Source organism: Pseudophryne corroboree, chromosome 8, assembly GCF_028390025.1.
Source record: "Pseudophryne corroboree isolate aPseCor3 chromosome 8, aPseCor3.hap2, whole genome shotgun sequence".
In the NCBI taxonomy this organism is placed as follows: domain Eukaryota; kingdom Metazoa; phylum Chordata; class Amphibia; order Anura; family Myobatrachidae; genus Pseudophryne; species Pseudophryne corroboree.
Genome location: NC_086451.1, coordinates 388,187,178 through 388,195,640, shown reverse-complemented (window position 1 = coordinate 388,195,640; position 8,463 = coordinate 388,187,178). Strand labels below are relative to the sequence as shown.

General features: G+C 44.5%; 1 protein-coding gene across 1 annotated transcript in view; it reads left to right on the top strand.

Moving 5' to 3' along the window:
* The first annotated feature begins 1,485 nt into the window (after positions 1–1,485).
* SPTBN4 (spectrin beta, non-erythrocytic 4) overlaps positions 1,486–8,463 on the top strand; it is a 331,378-nt gene continuing 324,400 nt past the window's right edge. The window contains exon 1 of the mRNA XM_063937686.1: positions 1,486–1,742. The gene's annotated coding sequence lies outside the window, so the exon portion shown is untranslated. The remainder of the gene's footprint in view (positions 1,743–8,463) is intronic.

Sequence of the window (8,463 nt, the reverse complement as noted above, 5' to 3'; positions counted from 1 at the left end):
GAATCTGCCTTGCAAAGATTTTTTATTCCTGGGCTTAAGTAATTGTTCCCGTGACACATTAAGGGCTCTATTTTTGGCTTTCTTTAGATCTCCTAATTGATAGCCCCTATCTAAAAATTTTTGCATCATTTTGGTCAACTCTGTATCCCTGGCCTCAGGGTCATTGTTGATACGACAGACTCGAAGAAATTCGGAATATGGGAGACTGGCAATAGTAGCTCTTGGATGGAAGCTGTCATGTTTGAGAAGATTGTTTCTATCTGTCAACTTGACATAAAGGGAAGTATTAATTAGTCCTGCCTTCATAGAAATCTTTACATCTAAGAAATTAATGGTACCTGTGTCCATGGTGGCTGTGAACTTCACTGGGCTACAGGATTGATTGTGTGTTTCTATAGTATTCTCCAATTGTTCCTGTGTCCCAGTCCACAGAATAAGTATGTCATCTATGTACCTAAGATATAAGCCTAAATGGCAAGCTATAAGATTGTCCTGTAGAAATAAATCCTTCTCTACTTCCCACATGTAAGTGTTCGCAAATGCTGGGGCCACAGCGGACCCCATTGCACAGCCTGTACGTTGAATATAGTACTTCCTGTCATAGAGAAAAAAATTATGCGTAAGTGTGAACTGTAATAGTTCCAGAAAGAATTCAATCTGAGGACCCTTATACAGCGGGTTGTTGGTAATAAGTCGTCTGACCGCCGCTAATCCCGCTGCATGCGGGATGCATGTATATAAACTGGTTACGTCTATTGACGCCAAAACAGTGTGTGCGGGGAGTACATCCAATGCCCCTAACTTACTAAGAAGTGTTGAGGTATCTTTCAGATGAGTGCTGGTTTGTTGGATACATGGTTGTAGATATGTGTCGCAATAAACAGCCAAGGGCTCACACAACGATCCCCGGGCCGATATAATGGGCCTACCTGGGGGGTCGTGTGGGTCCTTGTGTAGTTTGGGAATGCTGTAAAAAATGGGTACAACTGGGAATTCTCTAGACAGCGTTTTGGATAAAGAGACAGAGATTATACCCTCAGTTGCTGCCCTTGCTAGCAATGTATCAAGCTCTTGTTTAAAAACACTGGTAGGTTCAGATTTCAAACAGCCATATGTATTTTGATCAGATAAGAACCTTTCACATTCAGTTTTGTATTTTACTGTATCCAACACCACTATCCCTCCCCCTTTATCAGCATTCCTGATTATGATAAAAATAAATATTAATAATAACAATAATATGAGAATGAAGGTGATAATGATGCTTATTTTTTTATCATCATCAGCATCTATTGCAAAAGAAGGCATGTGCAAGAATTACAAGCGCATGCGCATAGCTCCTTCCCGGTCAGATAAAGGAATCTGCCAGTAGACAACGCGCATGCGCACATTGCTCGCCCTGTCGCGTACGTCCAGGTGCGCCTGCTGCGGGTTCCGTCGGGCCGCCAATGCGCATGGGCTGCGAATTGGCTTTCTTCAAGCGCCCTCTGTTGGAACGTGGAGGAGATCTGTGCGCATGCGCGGCCGACTGGTCCATGAGATGCTCTGAAAGGGATCCTGCACCATTCATTCCCTTCGCCCGCTGTGGTGACTCCGTAATCTGCATCTGCACCCGCTGCGGAGCTGGGTGTGCGGCCTGACGAGAGGGCTCGGAGGGGCCAATGCGTTCTGCACTGCATCACTGTCCTGCAAAGGAGTGCAGAGAAGAGTATGTGACATTGCATGGCCTTCCCACCGTAAAGGTAGGACCGTGTCCCCTGTCCTGCTTGTCCTGTGTATTACTCCCATCTGTTATCTCAGCTGGTGAGACTGGGCAGATATCACAGACGTTTATTAGGGACGCTAGGGATATATACAAGTACAAATTAATTTATCCTATAGTCTAAGGGTTCATGCATACATGTTACTGTATATGTCTGTGCCTGTACATGATGTCATACACACATACTGATAGAACATGGTGCCCAAGCTGTCTGTCCTAGTAATTCTATGCCAGTATATACACACACACACACACACACACACACACACACACACAATTTCAGCAACACCCACCAGCCATCGTCTCTATGGGGCATTTACTGGGATGACCAGACCTCACCGACACAGTTCTGATGCTGCACACAATACTGATCCATTTATAGGACGTACCCAAGTAATACAGCGGCACAGTGCTGTACACACTACTAATCCATTTATAGGATGTACCCAAGTAATAAAGCGACACAGTGCTGTACACACTACTAATCCATTTATAGGATGTACCCAAGTAATAAAGCAGCACAGTGCTGTACACACTACTAATCCATTTATAGGACGTACCCAAGTAATAAAGCGGCACAGTGCTGTACACACTACTAATCCATTTATAGGACGACCCAAGTAATAAAGCAGCACAGTGCTGTACACACTACTAATCCATTTATAGGATGTACCCAAGTAATAAAGCGGCACAGTGCTGTACACACTACTAATCCATTTATAGGATGTACCCAAGTAATAAAGCGGCACAGTGCTGTACACACTACTAATCCATTTATAGGACGTACCCAAGTAATACAGCGGCACAGTGCTGTACACACTACTAATCCATTTATAGGATGTACCCAAGTAATACAGCGGCACAGTGCTGTACACATTACTAATCCATTTATAGGACGTACCCAAGTAATACAGCGGCACAGTGCTGTACACACTACTAATCCATTTATAGGACGTACCCAAGTAATACAGCGGCACAGTGCTGTACACACTACTAATCCATTTATAGGATGTACCCAAGTAATAAAGCAGCACAGTGCTGTACACACTACTAATCCATTTATAGGATGTACCCAAGTAATACAGCGGCACAGTGCTGTACACATTACTAATCCATTTATAGGACGTACCCAAGTAATACAGCGGCACAGTGCTGTACACACTACTAATCCATTTATAGGATGTACCCAAGTAATAAAGCAGCACAGTGCTGTACACACTACTAATCCATTTATAGGATGTACCCAAGTAATACAGCGGCACAGTGCTGTACACATTACTAATCCATTTATAGGACGTACCCAAGTAATACAGCGGCACAGTGCTGTACACACTACTAATCCATTTATAGGACGTACCCAAGTAATAAAGCGACACAGTGCTGTACACACTACTAATCCATTTATAGGACGTACTCAAGTAATAAAGCAGCACAGTGCTGTACACACTACTAATCCATTTATAGGACGTACCCAAGTAATAAAGCGACACAGTGCTGTACACACTACTAATCCATTTATAGGACGACCCAAGTAATAAAGCGGCACAGTGCTGTACACACTACTAATCCATTTATAGGACGTACCCAAGTAATACAGCGGCACAGTGCTGTACACATTACTAATCCATTTATAGGACGACCCAAGTAATAAAGCAGCACAGTGCTGTACACACTACTAATCCATTTATAGGACGTACCCAAGTAATACAGCAGCACAGTGCTGTACACATTACTAATCCATTTATAGGACGACCCAAGTAATAAAGCAGCACAGTGCTGTACACATTACTAATCCATTTATAGGACGACCCAAGTAATAAAGCAGCACAGTGCTGTACACACTACTAATCCATTTATAGGACGTACCCAAGTAATACAGCGGCACAGTGCTGTACACATTACTAATCCATTTATAGGACGACCCAAGTAATAAAGCAGCACAGTGCTGTACACACTACTAATCCATTTATAGGACGTACCCAAGTAATAAAGCGACACAGTGCTGTACACACTACTAATCCATTTATAGGACGTACCCAAGTAATAAAGCAGCACAGTGCTGTACACACTACTAATCCATTTATAGGACGACCCAAGTAATAAAGCAGCACAGTGCTGTACACATTACTAATCCATTTGTAGGATGTAGCCAAGTAATAAAGCAGCACAGTGCTGTACACACTACTAATCCATTTATAGGACGTACCCAAGTAATAAAGCGGCACAGTGCTGTACACACTACTAATCCATTTATAGGACGTACTCAAGTAATAAAGCGACACAGTGCTGTACACACTACTAATCCATTTATAGGACGTACCCAAGTAATACAGCAGCACAGTGCTGTACACATTACTAATCCATTTATAGGACGACCCAAGTAATAAAGCGGCACAGTGCTGTACACACTACTAATCCATTTATAGGACGTACCCAAGTAATAAAGCAGCACAGTGCTGTACACATTACTAATCCATTTATAGGACGACCCAAGTAATAAAGCAGCACAGTGCTGTACACACTACTAATCCATTTATAGGACGTACCCAAGTAATAAAGCAGCACAGTGCTGTACACATTACTAATCCATTTGTAGGATGTAGCCAAGTAATAAAGCAGCACAGTGCTGTACACACTACTAATCCATTTATAGGACGTACCCAAGTAATAAAGCGGCACAGTGCTGTACACAGTACTAATCCATTTATAGGACGTACCCAAGTAATAAAGCGGCACAGTGCTGTACACAGTACTAATCCATTTATAGGACGTACCCAAGTAATAAAGCAGCACAGTGCTGTACACACTACTAATCCATTTATAGGATGTACCCAAGTAATAAAGCGGCACAGTGCTGTACACACTACTAATCCATTTATAGGACGACCCAAGTAATAAAGCAGCACAGTGCTGTACACACTACTAATCCATTTATAGGACGTACCCAAGTAATAAAGCGGCACAGTGCTGTACACACCACTAATCCATTTATAGGACGACCCAAGTAATAAAGCAGCACAGTGCTGTACACACTACTAATCCATTTATAGGACGTACCCAAGTAATAAAGCAGCACAGTGCTGTACACACTACTAATCCATTTATAGGACGTACCCAAGTAATAAAGCGACACAGTGCTGTACACACTACTAATCCATTTATAGGACGTACCCAAGTAATAAAGCAGCACAGTGCTGTACACACTACTAATCCATTTATAGGACGTACCCAAGTAATAAAGCTACACAGTGCTGTGCACACTACTAATCCATTTATAGGACGTACCCAAGTAATAAAGCAGCACAGTGCTGTACACACTACTAATCCATTTATAGGACGTACCCAAGTAATAAAGCGACACAGTGCTGTACACACTACTAATCCATTTATAGGACGACCCAAGTAATAAAGCAGCACAGTGCTGTACACACTACTAATCCATTTATAGGACGTACCCAAGTAATAAAGCAGCACAGTGCTGTGCACACTACTAATCCATTTATAGGACGTACCCAAGTAATAAAGCGGCACAGTGCTGTACACACTACTAATCCATTTATAGGACGTACCCAAGTAATAAAGTAGCACAGTGCTGTACACACTACTAATCCATTTATAGGACGTACCCAAGTAATAAAGCGGCACAGTGCTGTACACACTACTAATCCATTTATAGGACGACCCAAGTAATAAAGCAGCACAGTGCTGTACACACTACTAATCCATTTATAGGACGTACCCAAGTAATAAAGCGGCACAGTGCTGTACACACTACTAATCCATTTATAGGACGACCCAAGTAATAAAGCAGCACAGTGCTGTACACACTACTAATCCATTTATAGGACGTACCCAAGTAATAAAGCGGCACAGTGCTGTACACACCACTAATCCATTTGTAGGATGTACCCAAGTAATAAAGCAGCACAGTGCTGTACACACTACTAATCCATTTATAGGACGTACCCAAGTAATAAAGCAGCACAGTGCTGTACACACTACTAATCCATTTATAGGACGTACCCAAGTAATAAAGCGGCACAGTGCTGTACACACCACTAATCCATTTATAGGACGACCCAAGTAATAAAGCAGCACAGTGCTGTACACACTACTAATCCATTTATAGGACGTACCCAAGTAATAAAGCAGCACAGTGCTGTACACACTACTAATCCATTTATAGGACGTACCCAAGTAATAAAGCGACACAGTGCTGTACACACTACTAATCCATTTATAGGACGTACCCAAGTAATAAAGCAGCACAGTGCTGTACACACTACTAATCCATTTATAGGACGTACCCAAGTAATAAAGCGGCACAGTGCTGTACACACTACTAATCCATTTATAGGACGACCCAAGTAATAAAGCAGCACAGTGCTGTACACACTACTAATCCATTTATAGGACGTACCCAAGTAATAAAGCGGCACAGTGCTGTACACACCACTAATCCATTTGTAGGATGTACCCAAGTAATAAAGCAGCATATTAAGGACAGTTACTGGGAGTTGCATACAGAGCAGGAGTACTGGTCATCTGCAGCTGCAGAACAGATACCGAGACCTACAACCACCATGCACAGCAAGAGGACATATAAATACTGGGACGTGTATACAGAGCTGCACTGTGCGGCAGAGTATACTCAGCCTCCAAGGAGTGTTCCTCTCAGAGGTATAATGCACACGTATAAGGTCCATCCTGTAGATAAACATTCACTAGTAGAGTATATATACAGTATAGGGTTTACCTGTCCTGAAGCTTCTGCCATTATCAGGGCACAAGTTACTGATGTTCTGAAGCAGCTTAGTTATGCTACCTCAGGGGTCACATGTTCAGAACTTGAACCAAGATAAACGGCTGCTGCTATTTTTTTTTTTTTGGTTCTAATTTGTTTCACTGAATTCATTAAGTTCACTATATGCTGCACAACATTATAACATTTACCTATATTTCTGCCAAGGGCAAGCTGGTTCCAGATTGTAAACCCCATTGGGTGGGACATAGGCCTGGCTGCATAATACACACTAGGGGTCCTGTGGTTGAAGCATTCATCCCCCCAAATAGTCAACCCGCCCCCTGGACTCCTACTGGCCGGGTGCGGGCTTAGCTGTGAAATGGCTTATGCTGAATCAGCGCTGGGGCTGTTGATCTCGCCTCGCCCTGCCCCATCACTCGCGCCCCCCCCCCCCCCCCCCTGCACCTTCCCCACCCGCTCCCACTTCAATTTAACCCCCGCCCCCCCAAGGGTTTGTTTTTTAATTGAAAACCTGCCACTGAAGGGGTTAAAGGAGGACTACAGGAAAACTACAGGTCCAAGCAAGCCTCCCCTGCATGTTGGTATTTGGAGAACCACAAGTACCAGCATGCGGAGCATTAAAGCCCTGCTGGTACCTATAGGCCCCCTGTAAAAGAAATCTTAAATAAAAACAGGACACCAAATGTTTAAATATTTTATTAGCCAGCACATTCACCTGGAGGGCGGTTGCCTTCAAGCTGTTTTACATGGCCGTGGTCCATCCTGGACTTCTCTGGTGTCTTTAATCGTCAGGAGCTCTTCATCGCAATTTAAAGTGTGCCCCTTTTCCTCACCTTTTATATAGGTGTCCGGATCACACTGCCTCAAATGCCGCCGCCCCCCCACAAGTCCCTGCTTTGTGCTGCCAGTCCCCCAGACTAGAGGCAGTAGCTGAGGCTGAGCTGTCTGAGTGGAGAGTCTGACAGGAGGGAGAGAGCAGAGGGGCCAAGATCCCCTCTCCTCCCAGTTCCTTCGCCTGTTGTTCTAACCTTAGCTTCCTCTATATCAGGGCTGGCCAAACCGGTCCTCGAGATCTACCAACAGTTCATGTTTTATAGGCCTCCTGGAGATATGTAGAATTGTCAGTTAGGAATGAATGCAGCACATCTTAATTAGTAATGACTACACCTGTCACCAGCTAGGTGGTCTGGAAAATGTGAACTGTTGGTAGATCTCGAGGACTGGTTTGGCCAGCCCTGCTCTATATTGAGGCTGTCATTGCTGCCGGGGATCTGATGTCACGATCTTGTGACTGTCCCCAGCGTAAAACCCAAGGATGAGTTGCTGGGCCAAGGTAAAAAAAATTGTAATATATTACTCACCCACTGCCTCTCTCCATCATCCACTGCCTGTCACTCTCTTCCTGTCACTCACTGCCTGTCACCCACTACCAATCTCTCCCTGTCACCCACTGCCCGTCACTCTCGCCCTGTCACCCATGGCCAGTCACTTCCTGTCACTCTCTCTGTCACCCACTGCCAGTCACTCTGTCCCTGTCACACACTGCTAGTCACTCTCGCCCTGTCACCCATGGCCAGTCACTCCCTGTCACCCACTGCCAGTCAGTCTCGCCCTCACACCCACTGCTAGTCACTATCTGTCACCCACCACTGCCAATAACATTCTCCCTGTCACCCATTGCCTCCCTCCATCACATTCTCTGTCACCTAATGCCTGTTACCCTCTCCCTGGCGTCACCCACTGCCTCTCTGTGTCACATTCTCCGTCACCCAGTGCATGTCACCCTCTCCCTGTCTCCCAATGCCTGTCACCCTCTCTCTTTCGTCACCCATTGCCTCTCTCACATTCTCCGTCACCCACTGCCAATCGCCCTCTTCCTCTCAACCACTTATTGTCACCGTCTCCATGGCTTCACCCACTGCCTCTCTATGTCACA